General features: G+C 44.9%; 1 protein-coding gene across 4 annotated transcripts in view; it reads right to left on the reverse strand.

Moving 5' to 3' along the window:
• The window catches only part of LOC120898811 (serine-rich adhesin for platelets), a 155,737-nt gene that overhangs the window by 79,093 nt on the left and 58,151 nt on the right, over positions 1-18,493 (reverse strand). The window lies entirely within an intron of this gene.

An 18,493-nucleotide genomic window follows, 5' to 3' on the forward strand; every position in this document is an offset into this window, starting at 1 on the left:
ACGAACTGTGTGAAGTTTTAGGGGATGTGAAAAGCTAACGAAAGCTAAGAAGAAGAAAAACCACCAGCAAAGAATGTTTTCTTTACGCACACGCACACATACTTTATTTGCGTTGCAGATTTTCCACCCAGATGGATTAGCCCTGGTTCGGAGCGGAGCGTTTCATGTTGCGAGCAAGAGACGTTAAGCGTAATTGAAGTTTATTAGGTGTAGATTGCATGAAATTCTTCCGTGGCTTAAAGCACCCAGCGCTAAGTAGAGAAAGCGTGTACAACATTCTCCATTTCTTAAATTCGATGGTTTATGTGTCTGTTTGTTTGGAGTTCAGCGTAACGGTTACGGTGTGTTCCTGCTCTTGCTTGTTTTCAATGATCGTCCCGCGCAAGTAAAATGTGAATGTTCAAATTTAATTACCCTGCATGTGAAGCATCCAACGGACGACATAAATGAGATTGGTTTGGCTGGGAAAACTCTTATTTGATATCAACAATTTTCCTGGTAGGTGAAAAGCGAACTGTGCGCAATAATGTGTAGCTACGCCGTACCCGCTCTGGCAGCTCTTTGTGCGCCGACAACTGCGTCAAAAGTTTCAGTCGTGTAAACGTAACGAGTCAGGTGTATTAGTGTGCAGTGTACGCGTTCGCACGAAAACTTCACTCCACTGAGGTACCCTTTCCAAAGCCCGAGTTTGGCAGGAACAAGTTTTCCCTCGCCCGCAACGTTATGGTTTGATGATGAGGGTTCCATCAAGAGAAGAGGTTTAATACCCAAATACGCTCTGCCACCCCTCTCTTTCGCTTGTGCTCTTTCGAGGTGCGACGAAGCACTCGATGGGTTGGTAAGTGTCGTCTGGCTACATTCGCCCTCCCTTAACCTCACATTCCTCGGCACAGCCCATTTGGTAGTTTTGGCTAGGAGTTTGAACGATTATGCTAAACTTTCATCAGGAGTAGGATTAATGTGTAGCTAAATTTCCTTATCATCGGGCGGTCGGATGGGTGCGGGAATTGAAAGATAAGCTTAGGTGTAGCAGCCTTCCCGACGTTTTTTGTCCAACGGGGTTCATATTTCAGTGTGCAAGCGTAAGTTTTTCGATGATAGCGATGATTTGGGACAGCACCACCAAATGAAAAGCAAGATCCATTTTATCTGGATGATTCACGAGCAACGGAAAGCAAATTAATCCTTTCGTAATGCTGAGCGTCATTGCAGGAATGCAGGAATTTAAACGCAGAGCAGGCTGGGAGGAAATGTTCGTAGAAAACGAATCGCATTATTTTATTATTTGAGCAAGGAAGAAGCAATGTTTGTAGAGTTCTTTTTACAGATTGATTCAAGCGAAAGCCTGGCGGGGAAAATAATTTAATTTGTAAAACTTTCACTGCAAAACGTAATGAAATTCACAGGAAATTACACAATTCAGCCAGCGGGTTGTTAATGCACCTTCAAAAGCTTTAATTTATCACTGATTTGAAAACAATAGCACTTTCCCTCGAAGGAAAATTCAAGTTTTTCATTTTATTTCACCAATCAGTACCACAATCCATCGGTCACTTACGCTGCGATGTAATAGCAAGGCTTATACATCTATACTCTTGCACACCAAACCATCCAGCCGCACACTCAAGTGAGCCACAGTGGTTCGCCAGAAATTTAAATCACTAATCGCGAATAAAATCAGTCGGGGAAATGCTCGCCAAAAAGTATCTCTTAAGCTGGTGTAAGGAAATCATAGTACTGGGCTGCTGGTAGTGAGTGTATTGAACGAAAACTTTGGACTATAAAACAGTGGTGAAAGCTTTACAATGTCTATAACAGCATTGCAATACAATACAAGGGAGAAAGTGTACAGTCTTAGTGAGTCAAAACAAATGGACGACTACATCGAGAAGAAGCGATTTTTTTAAACATTCACATTCAAACATTGATTCAAAGACTTGCTTGAAAGTCACACTTCCCACACTACGCTACACAAGTAAAAATAATGCTCATGCCAGAACAGTTGGAGCATACAAAAAATGGCCAAGCTCAAAAATTCGCTTCATTTTCCTGCATTCAAATCTTGCCCCCCGGTGCCATTTATAAAACATGCGATGATAAAAGCACACCACAGTGGGAGTTTCATATAGTCGATCCACGGGCCACAGGCAAGTGCAAAAAGATTCCCACTGACTTGTGATTCACCTGATCCTGCCGACACTTCCTCACGCGATCAGCAACAAAAAAAAGGATGCTCCCGTTGAGGTAGCGCACGAGACAGTTTTCCGTTTCCGTTGCGTAGTTTTCTTTTCATGTAGCTTCCCTTTACTTTCTTTCACTATCTCGCTCTTTTGCTCTCGCACTCTCTCACTCTCGCGCCATTCATTCGGGTTGACTTTTGTGAATACGAAATCTGCATACAAATTATTCACTCTAGGGGTTTTTTGTTGAGAGTTGTTCGTGTCGTTTATTTGCCTTCGTTTTTTTCGAAATTCCCATTTTCCACGCACCACGCATCCCCATGTTCACCGTCCGTCCCGAGCATCGTTGCCGGTGAGAGCTTGGACAAGTTTTCATGAAAAACGATGTAAAAACAGACGAAGGAAATAACAACCAAACGCAACGGGACACTGTCTCCGCAGCAGGAGCGCTTACTATGTGCGATGAGGCACTTTGAAATCAAACAAAAACATCCCTCAGGGAGGGACGACACTCAGGGGGAGCGAGGCCGTGCTTAGCGAGGCCGACTACGTACAACCGACCGTATGCTGTGTGTCATCCCGGCAAGTAAGATCAAGCAAAAAAAAAAAAAACAGTGCAAACCAACAACAATTCAGTGGTACGCAAAAACGGCTCTCGAAAACAGTGGGATTCACGCGACGATAACAATAACACACGTGACGTTCCGTCGAGATAGAGTGGCCCCGAGTGCAATCCCTCCCCCTCATACCAGCTTGCGCATTTTCCGTGACGCAGCAGCAGCATAGATTCCTGCCGGGCCGTGGGGCGTGGGGCGAATGTTGCCGGAAATGGTGGCGGTCGGTCGGTCGGTTGGCAAAGCAGTAGCGCATATTAAAATCAGATACGAAAATCAACCATAAATCTCATGGCCTTGCCTGCCCTCGACGGTGGTGGGTGGTTTTCCAACAGATTTTGTTTTTTCGTTGGATAAGTTTGGTACATGTAGAATGGTAAAAGTCAATTTCTAGGTCATGTTACTTCATTTATGACTTTTTTGTATTTCAAATTCGAAATGTTTTGTTATTTGAATAAAATGATTTAATGAACGAAAAATATATAGCTAAACGCTCAATACCAAATAAAATACGATGGAGACGCATGGTAGCTTTTAAAAAGTGCAAGGATTTTTTGGGTATTATCAACATGTTAAAAAAAACTACTGTTCTTCAAAATTCAAGAGTCAACGCTACCTCTATTGCGATATTGTTCTCCTGCTGAGAGCACCAGGCAGGGATTAGCATTTCATTATCCGCGTTGTCTTACCTGCAAAGAGTAAAAATGATAGAAGCCTTTTAGTTCAACATACGAAATAATCCTTTTTTAATGTTCGCTTTGTGTGTGAAAATCCAGCGTGCTTCGCAATATAATAAAGATAAAATTCATTAGCACGATCTCCAGCGAGCAGCAAAGCAAAGCGATGCAATTCTTGATTCTGCATTGTCAGTGCACTTCCCCCGCGATGCAACCGTACCGATTCCGACAGCAGCTGGCATCCAACCGTGCACCATTCTGTTGTGCCGGTTTCATTCATAATGGCATTAAGATGAAGAGGTCATTCAATCGAGTAGCTCTTCTCTGGCTACAGCAGCCGGAAGTCACAATCAAGCAGCCGGTTCGTTCAGTTTCAACAATTGCCACCTGGCAGGATCCACCTGTTCATCATCCGCCATCGATCCGGGTTCGGAGAACACATCACACAAGAATCAAACCATCGTAAGGTTTGATCCGTACCGACCACCGGGTGGTCAATGCGAACGTGTGTGGCATTATTCTCGATATGTTACCCGCAGGGTAAAAGATGAACATGCCATGCCCCACCGCTGGGACGGAGCAGACATTCCTCCGCTTGATTCTTCACACTATTGTCAACTACGCTGCCGGATCGGCTTGTCTTGTCGTACGTAGTGATATCAACCATACGAGAGCATGAGCTCCGCTGAAACCATATTATATACAATTCACAGCAAAAACGACGAGCATGGCTTTGATTGCTGTTTCAACCACTCTCTACCTCTCTCTCTTCTCTTCTCTTTTACACTCACTCACTTCAACCCGACACGTTGCGCCACTGTCTCGCACAACCTGCCTTAAAGGAAGGTTTATTTTAATTTAATTAAAGTCCAACTGATTGAAAACATCCATTTGCTGACATCGTTCATCTTGTACTGCCACCGTGTTCGTATCCTCCCTCACCCAGCGCTCTTCATACTCCCTCTTCCCAGTAGTCGTATGCCGCGCCTCACTCAGCTCATTCCACTGTGTATGTCTCTCTTTCTCTTTCTCTCTCTCTGTCGTTCTCATTAGCACAGAGTATTTTACTGCGAGTCACCAAACGCCGAAAAGCGAACGATGATCGAAATCATTGCAAAAACGAGCCCAGCGGTAAAGTTTGTCATGCCTGTGTTGTGCCGGGTCCGGTTGTCATAGTCACTTGTTGGCAGAAGGGTGACGGTCGTTGTGCAAAATTAGAGCGTACGGCTGCTGTATGTTTGTTTGGCTTGGTAGCAAAAATTATGTTACTAATAAACTTTCATTTTTGCACGAATACATTGTGCACTGTGTGGTTTGATTGAAACACACTGCAAAAGGTAAACGAGATCGGCTCATTCTGTGTATTTCGAAACGTAACGCTTTAATAGATCGGCAAACGTGTTACAAGCGTATGAGTTCAATCCGTCCAAAGCATCCGCCTATTCGCATCCCTTCCAAATGGTTGAGCATCGTTTCACGTACGATGGCTGTTTGAACGGTGGAAGCATGCTGACGGTGGAAGCACTCGACGGCAGGCACAAACAAGCGTACAAAAATCCAACCAAACCCCTAAAGAACATATCAGAGGTTGGTCGTACACGTACACGCTGGACCATGTCCGCATGCCGGTTGCATTGTGTAGTACTACGTGGAGGGAAGGGATTAAACACACGTTTTAAGGGGAAAGCGTAGGAGCATGGAGTATGTACACGAACATGGGATCTTATTAGCGGTTTGTGTTACGTCTCTTGTAGTAGGAAAAAGGAGTCTGTTCGGTTCAACAAATCATTTGGTAAGATTCAGGAAACGGGCAACGATGTAAGAATCAAATGTAAGATATTATAGTAAACAAAATACTATCCGCAGGAAACAAGCTCAACAAACATTCACTTTTACAATTACAACAAAACACGTGCTTCTTGTTATCCATTGTTTTTGATTCTGCCTTTCGTCACTGCGAAATAAATGCGATAAATAATCCTATCATCAGCCGCTGTCCCGAACTCGTCCCATAAACACAAAACCCGCCCAGCGTTGATTGGGACACCCATTTAACGACCTACTTCCGATTCCGATAACTTGTTAACTAATCACAGGGAGGAAAACAATCCATCCCCTTTGCTGTCGTTTCTCCCGCGGCGGTGACCTTTCCCGACCACGCGCTTTCCCCAACGATGATAATAATAATAATAAACGACTGCTTTTAGAGAGTGAGCTCGTTTCATCCGATTCCACCATCCACCGAACGATGGACGATGCGGCAGTGTCCACTGTTCGTGATGGCTCGGTATCACCGACTCCTGTCCCAGGGATCACTACATCGTTTCGAGCCGTGTAACGGCTGGTAATCTTCATCAAATATTATTCGTAAACAAAACCATATCAGGATGGTGCGTGTCGTCTTTCGCCCTTTCGCGATCCATTTCCCGGAGAGCTAATATTTTATTTTATCCTTTTATGTGCTCTGAGCCGGCTGTGTGTTATGCTTTATCCACCAGCTCCCGGAGATCGATGCGTCCGTGAATGGCAGTAAATTAGGATCGAGATTATTTTTATGATTTCACTAGACGCGAAGGCGGCTAGGAATCCCCCGCCCGGGAAGATTTGGGAGGGTTTAACCTGTGCATTCACAACAGTCTGGCAAAAGACACCGCCACAAAACCTTCTGCTGCTGTTGTTGTTGTTTTGGTTGAGATTATGGTAAAAATAAAATGAATTATGGGCACCATTTTCGCCGCATTGCCCAAACGGACGAGATTGAAAAGGAAGCCCGTAAATAATAAAAAAAAAAACATAAGCATCTCCGGTGCGTTGTGAATTTCCTGCTTAATTTTACTGTCCAGAATGGTTACGGTTCTTATGAGCGCACAGAGTCCACCGTTGTTGTGTTTTTTCTCTGTTAAACTCACAGCACGTTTTTATTATCAATGAATGAATTCTTCTTTTTATTTTTAGCACACCAATAATATACTCTCCATTATTCGTTCGAACAAAATCGAAGCCAAGAAATAAATTACACCACCATAAAACAGCTCATCCATTCGCTGCACACTCGTGCAATTCTCCCGGTTATGGATTGGGCACCGCAGCCCGAAGGACAGTTCTGTTCTGTTTTTGATCTGCGTTTATTTGCATTTATGACCAACGCTTCCGCCGTTGTCTCCATTGCCGGAATTCATTCTTTCACACGCATTCGGTTGCGCTTTAACCCGCGCTTGTCGGGGAAAATAATTGTGCTATTTTGGTTGACTTCAGCAAAAAACAAAAAACAAAAAAATGCCCCATACACCGCATAAAAACTCACCCCGGAAGAGATAAATCAAACCTTTCTTTATTATGTAACGCGAATGTTTGTTTCGATTAAGTGATGTAATGACGTTGATTTATGGTCCCCTTTAGACCGCCACCTTCCCGCAAAGGGGTCAGACGCGGGCGAAACAAAAAAAAAACTTGGCTCATCCTCGCAAAAAGTCTAAAGTTCCAGCCGGAAAGAACAAGCAAAAAAAAAACGACTATTTGGTGTGAGTGAGATATCCCCCCCGCCCACCGTGGCGATCGTTGCGTTTCCGGGCAGAAGCGAAGTTTCCGTATTTATCCCGTTTTGGCACTGTGTCTGACAGTGGAATAATATTTGTGTTTCGCATTCGTTCTGCCCCCTCCCGGTCTCCGGTTCTCCGGTCTGCTGCCTTTGCCGATTCACCGCCGTTTTTGCCAAGTGGATCGATTCATCTGACTCATATTTTGGCAGCGGCCGGCTCCGACGAGACCCGCGGGAGCAAAAGTGTCGATATATTATCGGACCGAATTAGTGTGCCGAAGCTTCGCACAGTTTGGCGGCGGTGGCGGCGGCGGCAAAAGAAATAAACTCTCTTAATGGCAATCATAATTTATACCGGAGTAAATCACGCTATTAATCCCTGACTGTGCCCACAACACAGGCCTACATTTTTGGGGTCGTCTGCACTTAGTTAGATGTGTGTTTAAATGTAATTGATAGATTGAGGGTATACAAATAACGATATCTCTATTAATTGAAGTGAAACATTATGTACAGAACCTTTGAAACAGACATTTTTATAAACATTCAAAGTAAATTTACAGGTACAATGCAACAGCCCGAGCTGATCCCTGTTGTATCGTTCTAAAACCTAGCTTTGATGCTTTCCAAAGCTACGCACCCACGTCACTGCACACAGGCCACTGCGCTCGCCGGGCCGCATTCGCCGAAGGAGACCATTTTATTTTTCCAATAACCAATAACACCATTATCACGATTCAGGGGTATGGTACGTTATCGGTGCCGACGCGCTGTATCGAATGGGGCGCTTCGACCTTTTGAAGATTGTCATCCGGACCCGTTATCCCAACCCCAGCCGCCATCCACCTCCTTTGCACAATACAATATCACACAGCCACGTACAATGGCGCACACACACACACACACACGTGCAGTGGCTGCGGTGTTCGATTGTGATTCGATTTTAGACCATACCGCCCACATGCAGATCAAAGGGCTGCTGAAACGAACCAATGCCGTAAACCATCGTCACTATCATCAACAACAGCATCACCACACACACTATCACCGAAAAACGGAACCCTCGTGTACTTGTGCTCGATCCGCCCGATCCAATCGAGTTTCAGTCCGAGTTTCGGGAATCCTTTCGAACACACACACACACACACATGGCCACACATTGCTGTATTGCTCGCATGTTCGATCGATGAGTTTGATGCGCTGCGCCGGTACACGGGACATGACGGTGCACATGACAAGTAATTATACAAATTGAAGAGTTTCGGTCACCCGTTGAGCCCTTTCAGGTTAATCCCGCCGGACGGGCAGGGCTGGGAAACGGGTGGGACGGGGCTTATTGTTTGCACGTACGCCATACGGGACTCGATCTATCAGGTCAGGACGGTTCGGCCAGAACGGAGCATGATGCAGCAACCAGCACTTCGGTGGTAGCATTATTTTACGATGACGTGCAACCAACAGTCCTCCGGTGGTCTGGGAATGTGTAGGGTGCGATACAGGACACTTTTGTTCTAGAGTGCTCACAAAAGGATGAAAGGGAAGAAGCCGGGCGTACTCGATGCAGCATGATGTGGGGGCGCGTACGTTCGTGCTTTAATTCAACTTAACGGGCGTTGCGATTTGTGGGACTTTAATAGTGTTTCAATGATTTCCATTCTTAAGCAATACGGCCTTTTTGGACCGTTACTCCTGAATAATAAAAAAGTGTTTTAATGAAGGAATTGAAAGAAACAAAAGCTTGGTACAGAATTCCCTAGAAAATATTGCCGAATTGTCAAGCAACTGTGTGTGTTTCAATGTTGTTACACATTGAATGTGTTGTGACATTCATTTTCCATACTTTAGGGCACTTGGAGCTGAATTCAATGTTTTTAATGGTAGTACATTTAATGCTTGTGATTGATTCCTTCTTCTTTGGCACAAGAACCGCTGTCGGTCAAGGCCTGCCTGTACCCACTGGTGAAATGAGCTTGGCTTTTAATGACTAATTGTTACCATAGCAGGATAGGCAGTCCTACGTATGGGGGCACGGTCTATTCGGGACTTGAACCCATGACGGGTATGTTGTTACGTCGTACGAGTTGATGACTGTACCACCAGACCAGCCATCAAAGATTGAAGATTGAGTGATTGAATCCTATAATTCCTATAATTCGGAAGATGCTGACCAAAGACTCTTGGCTTACCACACTTTATGCTGAATTACTATCAAAACCTATAAACGCTTAACACACACACAATCCCGACTAGGCTAAATTAGATTGGGGCATTCAAAGCTAGTACGCACCCGGATGGCCTCGGTCAGTCAATACGGCACAGCCTTCGACACAGCAATTGCTTTGATGTCTTGAAGTGAAGTGCCGGATGGAACCGGAGGTTGGAAGTTGCAGATGCAAATATTCAATTAAGTTATAATTAACTGCACACGCGCGCGTGAACGCTGTTGTCTGAAGCTGCCGCACAATAGGTGTTGGTGGTGGTGGTGGTGGTGGCGATGCACCGTTGCGTCCGGATGCAAGATGCGCCCGGTATCATCCGCTGACAGCTGATGGATTGATTGTTAATGCAAAGGAGGAATGTTGGGGTTCGCTTATCCTTTGCGTTAGCGGAGGAAGTTTATGCTTGTCCTCCAGGGTGTCGTCAAGAGGATTAATTATATTGTGTACGCTTGCTAGCAGCAGGGCAGCCGAAACAATGCACATGCATACTGTAATAGACGGAAGCGTTTGTCGGTACCAAGAACTACCAGGTGCCTTGCTTCGCTCTCTCTCTCTCTCTCTCTCTGGAACATACGCACCGTTATGTGTTAAGGGATATTTTAATAACCCTTACCCGAAGAAGGCGTAATGGTGGCTGGGTTGCTCAAACACGGCCAAATAGTAATGTAGTGTCTGTCGAGACCGGCTCATATTGCACCAACCGAGCACCGTGGCGAGCATCGAGAGCATGGATAAAAGCTGTTTGTGGTTAGGCCGGTCAGTTGAGATGTGGCAGCCCCGACGCCCAAGATAAATGATGACCACCGTCGTGCAGCATTGCCTCGAATGGCTGCAGGCCGTTTACGTTCGCCTTCATTCAATGCACTAATTTTGGCCCAACAATTGCAAGGGGGTTGCTTCGGTAGCCGAGCGTGGTGGCAGGAGAAGAAAGTTACCCCAGGCGGGTAAAGTTTTGCGGTTAATTAATTTCGTTTTCGATCGCAACGGGACGGGGATGGGGATGTGTGCGTTCTGTTCCCCCGTAGCGTTCGAAGTTCGTTGTTCGTATTACCCCGCTGTGCACCTGTAGCAAACCTTGCTGCCTGCGGAGCGCATCGCAAAACCTCATCACTCTAACAGCAGCCTAGCACTGCTTCGAACGTCCCCCTTCTCCACTCACAGGATGGTATTTAAATTGTACACACTACCGCACTTCGAACCAATCCACTTTGGTGCGGAATGGGGTTCGATTGAATCGACGAACTTCCGCTCGAACCTCGAGAAGCAAACAGCTATCCGAAAACGACCCAAAAAACCACCAGACCAACGAACAGGAATTGATGATGGGCAGGGTCTTGAGCAGATCGGGCAACAGAAAAGAAATTCGAGAGCTTGGGAAAACCAGGCGAAAAGAAGAGAAAAACTGCCCCAAACAACGCGAAGTAAGCACATCTTACGCTTGCTGCTAATTTAAGTAATTGATTTTGGGCTGTTTTCTCATCCTTGTTCAATTTTGCTGGCCCCTTTCCCTTCGACGGCTTCGTTCCAAACCGCTCCAGCGGGCCGGATAGGATTTACTTACACTGGAGCGCTGCCTTGCATTCAATCAATATGGTGTGCCGGGTCCGGGAAGTTCGCCGAGCGGTACCAAACACTGCCCGACCGATGCGAGCGGTGCGCCTAACGTGCGCTTTCTCGCCCCGTTTCAGTTCGGCTTAAGTTTTGCGAGTAAGTTTTCGAAACAAAGTGAAAAGAAGAACACGAGATCCTTTATCAGCATACCCAGCAAACGCTCTGTGCGTGTTTGTGCGAGTGTGTGTGTTTTTCGTAGCGTTTTGCCGCTCCAGCAGCATTTACGCACGGCAACACCGCTCGAGGGGTAATGAAGTGGTAACGAAAGTTTACTGCCTGTAAAAGTTTGCTGCTGCCAGCAGTCTTGTCGGAAGGATTAAGCCGACTGTCGACCGATGTTGTCGGGGTGGAAGAGTTTATGCGTTCCTGCTCTCGGGCTAGTGGTGATGGGCCAATCATGATCGGTAGGGAAGGTGTACCACTTTAAGGTTTACTTAAGATGAGCTTGTTGAATGTTTTGGTTCAAGCTCTTAAATATATGTGTTTGAATAGCAATGTACCATTGCAGGATAGGTGAATGAGTATAAATTTCATGAATTTGCTCTGTTTATGATAAATTAGGAATTTAAAATAAATGAAAGCTATAAACATACCAAGCGTTTACAACCTTAAACAAACCATAAACGCCTAAAAGTATACATACAAGACAGCAGCTCGTTAAAAACAGCTTATCTGCTCCATATGTACATACCTTTAGGCGTATCTTGTGACTTAAAAGACTGAAATTCTCAAAACATTTAAAAGGAATACTAAACAACTACACATTTCCAATACACTATCTATAATTTAATTCCAGTAAGATGTGTAAAACTTCGAGCAAAATAAGGAACGCAACCCGATAAATCTTACAGCTGCGCATTCGCTATCTTCTGGGTTGCTATCCCGTAACAAAAAATAAGGTTGTATCGTTCCGTCAACGTTCTAGCAACTGTTATCGATTTTGCTATTGTTTTTTTTTTCGCTGCTTCTGTACAGTGTTGATACACTTTCGCTCCACTCGCCCGCTACAATATCTTACCCTTTCGAGAAGATGCAGGTGCCGAAGTTTTCTCTTTCAATGCAACACCTCCTCGCCCTGTCCACTCACGGTTCCACCCCCTGATGAAGTACGATTGTCGAAACGGCGCCCTAGTTCCGTTTCCATTGTGAGTGCTGACGGTCCCAGTGCATGCACCAGCACAGCATCATCATTCGAGCCAGCAGTTTTCCACTTACGAGCTCCAGTCCTCCAAGAACAAGAGCAGCATGTGTGTGTGTGTCTGTGTGTCTATGTGCCAGCTCTTTCAATAGTGAAAAGCTATTGACATCATAGTTAACGGGTAAGACGAATGGGACGTTACATCGCCTTGTCTCTCCCTTGGATTTCACCCAACTGCCTGCCGCTCGCCAGCGAAACTCGATAATGTTCAAGCACTAACGAACAAGCAAAGGGGTAGTACGTGGCTCCCAAAGGGTGGAAAGTGCAAAGTAAAACAAAGAAACGCGATGGAGGATATGGTGCATGGAGTGCTGCACCCGTCCTTTCCGCCATTCCTGTCTTCCCAACACGCCAGCTCTATCGGCGGATTTATCCCCTTTGTGCAGAGCATAAAAACCAGAGGGAAAGAAATCGCTGCAGAGAACGGCGCCTCCCATCCACAGGGCTGTATGTTGTGCCATTCGCGCAGAAGGTGGTTGCAAGTCCGTTAAAAACATCGGTGGGGAAAAAAGAATGCTGAAGCACGAGCGAATTTAAAAAAAAAAAAAGAAATGCTCCTCGCTGGAAAATACTCAGCCTTGTGAATGCTTTTAATGTGATAACGTCCTGCCAAAGAAACTTGCACAACTCTAGCCCTGCACGCTGAACAGACGGGTGTCCGAGAGGTGGTGTGTTTTGCACTGGGCGAGCGCTCACAACCATTGTATTACAGCTAGTGCCGCATTCAAGTGTTTACTGTCGACCAGTGGCAGGATCGGCCGGTGGCGGACAGCGGGAGCTAGGGTGCAGCAAATGGCTAAAAGAAAGTTCTAAGGCCACGTCTGATAATGGGAGAAAAAACAATGCACAGTTGCATACAGCTTGGCGAGCATTTGGGTCAAATTTGGGATTTCCCGTTTAAAGATTTAAGAAGAAAAGCAGTGTAGCACCTTTTTGAGGTAAATGTATAAATTTAAATGTTCTTTAGGTATAGTAAAAGGAATAAAATATTGAGACAAAATACAGTCGCCCTAAACAAAATCCAACTGCTACCCATTGTGGCTTTGTACAGAGATGTCGACAGTGCAATCATGAAAAAAGGAAAACAAAAAACTTCGACAGTGATTCTCAAAATATATGCTATAGTGCAAAGTCGGTTTACAACCGTACTCACTGGTTGCATGTTTGGATACGTTAACACCACTTTTCTCTACGATTGTATGTGCGTGAGCCTCGTTCTATGCTATCTCGTTCAACGAGTTGAACAGTCGATGAGGCCGCTCTGAGGCGATATGCATCGACAGACTCATAGCTGAAGTAGTTGCAGCATCATTGTTGTGTACGAGTTACATGTATAGTTTAGCTATGTTTGATACAATCGTCCATAAAGTATGGTTTTAATTTAAAAAAGGAGGCATTTCTCCAAAATATAATAAACATATATAATGAACAAAAAACCAAAATATATATAATATAATGAACAAAATATAATGTATTTTAATGTGTTTTTTTGTGCAATAATAGTCAGAGAGGAATGTAAAGTATTGTTCCGCTAAAATCAAATCAGCTTAACAGTGCACACACTCTCCGATCGTTGGTGGTACGGATTGAAGCACACGTACAAGTGCTATCCATTGAAAGTATTTCACCATGTCCAATCAATGCACTTTCAATCCTGAACTAAACAAATACGTTTCAAAATGTGTATTGTAAAACACAGCCCATTGCGTTGCTAAGCGGATTTTTGTGGTATCACACAGCGGATTCACGGGAACAAATGGCGCTGCACATCGGTCCCACCGCAAACCTGTTTACAGCCAGCGAGCTGGAAAAACTCTGCAAATTAATTATGCCGCTTGTGCAAATAGTGCAGTTTAATTGAACGCTTTTTTACGTTTACACGCTTGTATCGGGATAGGAAAAACAATACAATTTTCCGTTTATAGACGATGCAAACAAATAGCTCACGGCGTTGGCAATCAAACATTACGGGGAGGAAAGTATGTGTGTGCGTGTGTTTTTTTCCCTGTTTGTGCATTAGACAGGTTTTTGAAGTAACATGATAAATGATTGAAGCCTGTAAATGCAAAGGTATGGAATGCGCACCGTTATCATCAATCATTATTACAACCACCAACCATAACTCAATTCGTTTGAAAACAATACCAACTACATGCAGCCTGAACATGTTGCTGGTTACCAGCAATTTGGGTAAGAGAAGATTACATTTCCCCCATAATTGACGTTGGTTTTTATGGTTTACATACATTGAAATCCTATTGTTTCCTTGCCTCATTACTGCGCATTGAAAGAGTAGTGAAAACCTGCACGTATGTTGTTTGCACTGTAACCGTAATGTGTATTATTATATGAAAGTATTATTTTCGGCCCAGTTTACTATTTATAGCTCAGGCATTTTTAATAAATGAAAAAATACGCACAACATCAGCACAACACACATCAAAGGCGTTCGGAAAAAAACGGCAAAATATCACATCACTCCTCGTCTCGTCTCATCCTACCCTACCCGCTCCAGCTTGTGTATGAAACATCCAGTACCCCGCAAAAGGACGGCTAGCCACAGTATTCCGATTTCGAGCCGGCACCAGACCCCAGCGGCATTCAAGACTTTCGCATAGTTTGCAGCAAATCAGAAGGCACGACGCAAGAGCAGCATGTACATATAGCAAGCCAGTATATATACATACTCTATGCTGCAATGCGAAACGCTTTCTACCGTATCCCGCAGACGATGATACTTGAAACGAACGCTTGTTGCGTATGCGTGCGTGCGTGCTTGTCAATTTGCGGAGCTTTGCTTTTGAAGTTGCCAAGCTCAACTATGCTGGTGGATGTCGGCAAAGTGTGTGTTTTTGTGTGTGTGGCGAGATGGATTGGGCTTGGTTAAGTTTGCAGACCCGTGTTCAATTACGGCTGCGTGCGGGAAGAAGGTACTAGGAGAGGAATCACGTGCAGTTACTTTTCAGAGTTGAATTTTTACCAAGTGATATCATCAATTGATCGTTTATGATGAAAAAAAACGATCCTTTGCTGTGCATGACATTATGTAAGACTATTCTCAACCAACCACTGTTGAATTTAAGCAAATAAGAACAATACATTGGAGCTTATAAAAATATAAAACCCCAACACAGGTCACTGCAGTTTCGGTAAAATTTCTTTCAGTTTCAGTTCTTCAAACACCCGATTCATCAAAGTTAAGGTGACGAAAGACATTCATCATGCAGTGCTGCTGTGCCGCCCATAAACCGAAGGACGCGAGACGCAAGCAATAAAAATGGGAATAATTTGAACAGCAACATAGAACCGGTCTGACCTGTATCGTGCACCGTGCTTGTGCCCGTTGAAGCGTACGAAAGAAGCCGCCGCCATCGTCATAAAGAAAGCACACTTAAAAACTGTTACAATCTCTAAAAACGGCGATAGTAGATACAACTCACAGAGTACGTGCTCTGTCACATTCGGCGGTTTCGTAGCTTATTTGGGTTACGCTTTGGCGGTGGAATTTACATGCGTTGCCTTTTTCATTTTCGTTCTCGAGTGAGAATGTGTGTTATTGTACTGCTGGGGGTTTAATGGTTCTATTTTAATAGATCGAATTTAGTCGATGGGGCTGTACGGGGTCACACCATGAACGGCATTGGGAGCAGAGGGGGGGGGGGGGGAAGCATTACGGCCTAGAAGTTCGTTTTTCATTGTCATCAAACAGAGCAGCCGAGGTTGAAGGATGCGTAAAGTGGAGGGTATATAGGATCAGTTCCTAGAAACGATCGAAATGACGCGCGCGAGGTCGGAGACGGTTTCCCGCACTCCCGTTGGAAAGCCGAAGCAAATACCGCGGGCACTTCGTATTGGGCATAAAAATGCCGGCCGGGTCAGACGGTAGCGCTTACGATTTGTCATAAATCTTCGCAACCATGCGGTTCATTTTCTAGGTGTCCCGGCCCGTGCACGGTTCCCGATCGTGCACGCGTGTTTCTGTGTGTGTGAGAGAATTTTACGCAAACACTACGCCATTAATCCTCGGCCTTTTGGGGGGGGCCGCTAAGGAAAGCATAGATCTGTGTCATTGGATCGATCTGTTGGGGAAGAGACAAGAAAAAAAAACTCCCCTTGTAGAGTGCAAGAGAAAAGTAAGGCAAAAGAAATAAGCCACCAGGAAGATGATCTGTATTGTTGTGTCGCTTTTGATTTTTTTACCTTTTTTTGTACGCCATGGGTAGGAGGGTTGAGTGAAGCAAAAGAAAACTCTTCAAACCGACTGACCATCATCAGCTTCGCGAACACGTCTTCATCGTTGTGCACTGTTCGCCCCTCCTTCCCCTTTTGATCTACATGTGTTGAGAGAGCATAAAGTGCCAAACGGCGACCGCGAGGAAGCAGACGCGTCTTGGTGTTTTTATTTTTTTTTTGGGTTTATTTTTAAGAAGGTGTGAAACTGATTTTTCCTTGCACTGCAAATATGTAGAGAGCGATTTAATTGTGTTGGGGGGGCCGACTGTTATGTACATGGCAGAGGGTAGGGTGTCTCTTTCCGTTGTCGTTTTGTTACCTTTTTTCATCTTCCCATCGTTAATTTTGTTTGTCTGCTTTCTACCACCAGCCAAGGATTGTGTTTCTGCACACCGGACCGAAAACAGCACAATAATAAACGAATTGTGTGCTGAATTATTGGGTGTGTTATTACGATGCTACGCGTGTTCTCATCGTACAAGGTGGAAGCGAATCCGCATATTTTAGTCGCAGCAGTATTATTGTCTTTGGCTTGCTTCTAGACATATCCAAACGAAAAGTCGAGCCGAGGATTCGGTACATCGTCACTGTTGACAAATGAGATTGCACTTGCGAAGGTGTAAATGAGTGGACAGTGGTGTTGTGTAATTCGTTTATATCCGTGGTTCCTTGGCCATTGACAAATGGCTGCCGGTTTTTTGTTTCCAGTTTTGTTGTGTTTCTGGGTAACAATCATAAATTCTGTGATGATAGAATAATTTATTTGGAAGGAAAATTTTTCACATAATATTTAACACGTTTTAATTCAATCAAATACAATCGTTTTGTATAAAAAAAAACAAACCTACGCATCATTGCAACTATTTTTAGCCAAGAAAACACTCTTGCTTCAATTATTGATGCAATCAATTTCGAAGAAAGCGCCACCGTACCCTCAGTCCCCGGGACAATTCATTCCACTTCCAGCGTTCTGCTACAATTTTACGATACTGTTTCGGTATAAAGTAAATAAAAACATTCCCATTGCGCATCGCTCCACTTACTTCCAGCTCCGGCGCACAGCATTCGACATTTTCTTTCCGGTTGCGTACCAAGCATCCTTGCAAACTTTTCGCGCTCCTTCCTCGAAGAAAACGTTACTCGTCCCGCCGTGCCCTACGCAACGCCGATTCGGAAATGGGAAGTTGGATGATTCCCCCTCCCCCCCCCCCCTCTTTTTTCGAAGGGCACAACTGAACAGCAATGATACAAAACAAAGCGCCGTGCACAAACTAAAAACTAAGTAAGCACAAAAATAAAAACAAGCGCCATCGACCCAGCTCGTCAGTCATTCGGGCAAAGGCGGACAGAAACTTTCCATTCTAGCGCTACCGTTTTTCTTATTTTGTTTCTCCGCCCACCCCGTTTCTTCTGTCCCTTGCAGGCCCTGCTTTACAAATGTGTTTTTTTTTTCGTTTGTTTGTTGCCGTCCACTCGATCTCTCCATTCTTTCAGTTTGCTGGAGTAGCAGTGACGCACCAAGACTGATGTGGCGTCGCCAAAAGGCACAGCCTACGAAACAGCGCCAACGGATAAATGGTTTGCAATGATAGAACTTTCAAATGAGTTTTCCGTCCCCACATTGATAAAGAACGTTAAAGTGTGAGAGAGAGAGAGATAGCAACGGATAGGAAGATATGTATGTGTGAGTGTGTGTGTGTGTTTGTGAGCGAGAGAGAATGAAAGAACCGGAGCGATGTCGGTTGATGGATTTCTCCACAGCCAGCCTGGCCCAATTTGACTTTTCCAACTTGCACCGTAGCGTGAAGCAATGTTTCAAAGAGTAAAATTAAATTGACTACTCTCAGGACCGCTTGTTTGTCGGCTTGATACGTTTTGCCCTGCCCGACCCTGCTCGCAGCTCTTTCCCTCGGGCCAATGTCAAACCAAGGCGGCAAACAAAGAAAGTTGCCAAGCGGCTGCTCCCGTGGAGCAAGGGAACGTAGAGAGCAATACATTCATATCACGCAGCATTGCTTGCTCAACTTATCACGCTAATTCGAGGTTGATGGATTAACCTAAAACACTTCCCGCGGGTTGCAAGCATCACGTTTAGGGCCATCATTTCTCACCGATTATGAGCGCAATAAACGCATAAAAAAAGGTAAAGCATCTAGCGTTCGTTTGCACTCCCGGCTTTCAGCGTTTGCGGGGCCCGATAAGCGACCATCCAGCCCCGCGGGC

The sequence above is a fragment of the Anopheles arabiensis genome, chromosome 2 (assembly GCF_016920715.1).
Source record: "Anopheles arabiensis isolate DONGOLA chromosome 2, AaraD3, whole genome shotgun sequence".
Taxonomy (NCBI): domain Eukaryota; kingdom Metazoa; phylum Arthropoda; class Insecta; order Diptera; family Culicidae; genus Anopheles; species Anopheles arabiensis.